We start from the raw sequence: 4,947 nt of genomic DNA, 5'->3' as shown, positions 1-4,947 counted from the left end.
TAATGGTCAATTAGTGACCATTTGGTTATGTTTAAACAAGAAATGAGGTGGTTTGATTAGTGGGAATTGCAGTTGGTGTGGCTGCCCATGGTAACCTACATAATTGGACATGAGTCCAGCAGGTTTGGGCAGCCATAACTTGAATTGTAGAGGTTTAATTGGTGCAAAGCTAATTGAAAATGAAACTAGACACATAATGGCATAACTTTGGTAAAGAAACCATGCCCATAAAACCAAACCAAGTGGACCAAAAGCTTGCCTTAATCCGGGTGACCTGTAGTCTGTTTCTGCAAAATGACTTTCATTTGGCCATAACTCAATGTAGAAAGGTCCAATTGACCTGAAATTTTACCAGCAACAAGCTGAGATATAGATCAACAACTTTCATGAAGAAACCTAACCAAAATTATGACCAGAACCTATCCAACAAGTGAGTTGCAGTTACTATTTATTGTACTATAGATATGGTCAGTCCAGAAAAATTCCAATCCGGCCAGTTGTGGTTTTTGGACCATAACTTGAGCTACAAAACTCCAAATGGAGTGAATCGAAAAAAGAAATTCAACTAGACAAAATAAGAAACAACTTTTATGTTGATCATTTTGCCAAATTCCCACTGCAAAATTGACCAATGGAATAGTAAAGATAAGGTATGAAAACTGAAAATTCTGCTCAATTAACCTTAAGCTTAGAAATGGTTTTGGCAACCAAAACCAACAAGTTTAAAATGCAAAATGTGGTATGTTGGTGATATTAGAACCAATGTACCTATTGCCTATGCAAAAGTCAACATTTTGATTGACTAATAAAGTGAATAGTAATACCAAAACTTGAAATTCAAAAATTGTGAAACTTAAAAGTGTAAAATACCCTAGTATACCTAACAAGATTAGTTTGGATAGCTTGGCATGCCACTAGGGTTCTGTTAGCAGTACTGCATATGGCTTTATGCCATTCTGTGTTTCATGGCTCCCATGCCATTCTGTGACATAATAGCCTTTGGCTAAGTTATTTGAGTTGATATACTTGGGTTTTAACCTCGATAATTATTACAGCTTATTAGCTGTTCTGTTGCACACCGGGACACATAGTGTGATCGATGGTGTGATGGTCGAGGTACTTAATACCCAGTGCCAGTTTACCCGTTTATCTAGTCCAGTCAACTAGTATGGGTTACTCGGGCAATGATAATAAACCTTATCAAATTTTAAGTGAATAATACTACAAATAATACCAGGAATTAAGTCTACCAAAAAAAAAAATGAAATCATACATTCTTCATAATTATTTTATTCTATTTTATTTTATTTTATATTGTCACCACAAAGCAGAATTGGTTAGTGCATCGCTTTTGCCACGTGCAGGTACTGGAGACCTAGCTGGGGAGCCTAGCAGACATCAGACGGGGTGAGTCTTCAGAGCTGCACCCGGGGTCCGGAGTCACCTCACATCTGCACTGCATATGGTAGGACATTAGGACTATAGGTGGCCCTTTTGTATTTTGCATTCTGTATTAGTTTGGATTGTAACTCTAAACTCCTGTAATTATGTATTAATGTAAATATATGAAATTTCATATTATTGAGGTTTTCTGCATTATGTATGTTGAAAAATGAAATATTGAGAATTATTTGTGAATATGCTTCAAATGATGAAGTGAACAGAAAAGTTTTGAAAATAGTATTGTGATTTGAGATTGAGATTTTGAGATTGACTTGAATGTGTATAATGGAGTTTGAATTTGGAAATTATTTTGGAAGTGTTTTTAAACAGGTTCAGAAGAATTGTTTTTCCAATTTACAGTCGGCACTCTGCTGGATTTTCTATAAAATTTATGGATAAATTTAGATTTATTAAATTTGAAAAATAAATGAATTATAAAGGGATAAATTGTGATAGAAACATAAATTGTTGCTCCGGCACACTGAGTGGCATAACTTGCTCGGCTACACTGTAGACGGGTAAGGGGTGTCACATTTAGAGACTAGAGGAGTAGCAGATTGAGCTGCTGAGGACAGAGGAGTTGCCTGCTTTGAAGTTATTGAGTATAATTTATACCCTGACTGTAAATATTTATTTTGATGTATGTAATGCACGTAAATGTATGGACATGTAAAATTGGTCTTGAGCAGCTTGTATAAAGCTTGTATAAAGTTTGTAATAAATTTTAGTTTGGATTTTCCTAATGTAAATTTTTAGTATGATGTATATAAATTATTTTATCTTTAATGAAATATGAATGGAAATATTTTATTTTAATTTGAATGAAATTGATTGATAGTACTTTGTTGATTACTGAATTTTTGGAAATTGAGAAATGATGATTGTTGAATTTTGAAACTTGAGAAATTAGTTGGGATTGTTGTGGAGTTGTTGAAATTGTTGAGATAAATTATTAGAAGTGCTTTTTACAGGTATTTGAAGAACTGTTTTCTCAAAATACAGACGGCACTCTGCCGAAATTTTTATAAAATTTGCGGAAAAATAAAATAGGCCAAAAATTTTAACTAGTTTTCAACTTTAATTAAATGTTTTAATACCTATTAGAAAATGTTCACCACTTATCAAAAGTAAGAAAATTGTTTTAAAATCCTTTGTAGGGTACTTAATGAGTTATCGGTAGGTGAAGTTCGGTAGTTCATTAGGTATTCTACGGGATCATGTTATGCCTTACAGAGGGGTAAGGTGTGCCAAAAAAGTTTGTTATTTTAAAAGGAACTTGGGAATTGAACTTCATATGCACATTTTCTAAGTAACTTTTACTATTGAAAAATTTGTACCTTAGGTTTCATGAACAATTCATTAAAGAGTCTTATAAATTCCTTGAAATTTTAGATTCACCTTGAATGAGTAAAAATAAATTTTCCAGGTATTTTATTGCTATTTTCTATTTCTTATACAATTACATAGAATATTAAACTTCTATCTAAAAGAAGAGCATCATTTGGATATTTACAAAAAATACTGATGAGCTGCATGGATTATTAAATTAATTAATAATTAATCTGATAAATTTTATTAATTTAGCCCATGGCAAAGTATTATAAATCCTTTTAAAAAAATATATTTTCCTTTCAAGATAATTGGTTTTTAAAATATTTTTTAAATCAATTAATAATTAACCTAATAAATTTTATTAATTTAGTCCATTGCTAAGTATTATAAACCATTTTAAAAAAAAATCTCTTTCTTTCAAGATAGTTGGTTTTTAAAATATTTTTTATATTATTTATCTATATTTTTATGTTGTTTTGAAATGTCTTTCTTTTTAGAAAATTATTATTATTTGTTTTGTGTTGCTCTTTTTACTACAGTTTTTTTTTTAAATTTTTTGTAGTGATAAATGGTATTCTAAATGTTTTATTGCTATATAGTATTTCATTATATAATCTATTAAAGAATAATATCATATAAAGCTTTAACAAAATACTAATGAACCACAACAAGTGATTAAATCAATTAATAATTTGCCTAATCAATTTTACTAATTTAGTCAATTGAAAGGTGTTATAAATCACTTTAAAAAAATTTACTTTGTTAGGAAATTGTTTGCATAATCTTTTTTATTTTATTCATGTTTTTTTTTTGTAATTTTGTAATGAGTTCCTTTTCCAAAAAAAAATTCCTTTTTATTCTCTACTATTCTTTGTTATGTGCTTTTTAATATTTGTTATTCTTTATTTTTAATGTCTTATTTTATGAGTATTGTAATTTATTTGAAGTTTGTTATAATGATCTTTCAATATTGGTTTTGTTTCATGGCTGAGCAAGAAATCATGTCAATAGATGTATTCACTGATATGAATATAAGTGAAAGTTTAAGTGAAAATGATGCTATTAGTCATCCTTCCAATTGAAGGCGCTTGCAAAAGCGACGCACTGAACAAATTATTATTGATTATGTTGCTGAAGATGGAATAGAAAACTTTAGCAAGTTGTCGCCTATTAGAGCTTTGATATCAAATTATTTTCAAAAATGTTTTCTAATTTATATATTTTTCGCTTCATTTGCCCCCCATTTTTAATTGATAAGCTATAGGAGATTTGAATTCGAAAAATTCAACCGTGCATTATTATGCCAATGTTCCAAATTCTGTTTTATCTTGTTCTAATGTCTTTGGTGGAGTTTTTTTTACTTCTTTGATTGCTAGCCTCCATTATGATGTTATTATTTACATTTGTATCTTAAAATTGAATTTTTTTAAAAATCCTTTTTATTAACCTAATATAAATTCTTGATTAAATATGTGTTATATAAGTGCAGATGTGGGCCCATCGTTATTTAAGTGTAATTATTGTGGAGCATTTTTTTGGCTCAAAGAATGTCCTAAGTATAGTTGTGGCGAGAGATGATTTATCTTTATGATGTGTTACCGTCAAGGAAGAGTAAAATTGCCCCTATTCAAAGAAACACCTCCATAATTAGATAAATTGTTATATTATAACGGTGGCCTGATTAGCTAATATTTTAGGAAAAATGTAAGGTCAAAGAACTTGATGTTTGCATTTATGTCAATTGGTGCTAAGATTGATTATAATGTTAATTGTGGATGTGGGCTTTATTGATTTAGAATTTCAGGTCAAAATCACATTTGATGGGTTCTTTAATTCCTCCAATTGATGAAAAGCCAAAGTTTGCACAATTATATATTTATGATACTAAACTTGAATTGCAAATAGGATTTCATCGATTAATTTTGGTGGTGATTCTGCAAATATGAATGAACAAATTGTTAGAGAGTTAATGGCCATGTTGGATGAACATAATGAAATGGTCAAGGTCATTAGACTAGCCAAAGATAGATTTAAAAAGCACTAAATTGTTCTTGTTCATATTTGATTATTAGGCAAGAGGGATTTTGATAATGGATAATATGATTTGCCAGTTTCATTTGAAATTGTAGCTTTGATTGTTGATGATGTTGGATCTTTTGATAGGCAGCGAGA

The sequence above is a fragment of the Hevea brasiliensis genome, chromosome 16 (genome assembly GCF_030052815.1).
Source record: "Hevea brasiliensis isolate MT/VB/25A 57/8 chromosome 16, ASM3005281v1, whole genome shotgun sequence".
NCBI classification, from domain to species: Eukaryota; Viridiplantae; Streptophyta; class Magnoliopsida; order Malpighiales; family Euphorbiaceae; genus Hevea; species Hevea brasiliensis.
Note: the sequence above shows the minus strand (reverse complement) of the source record.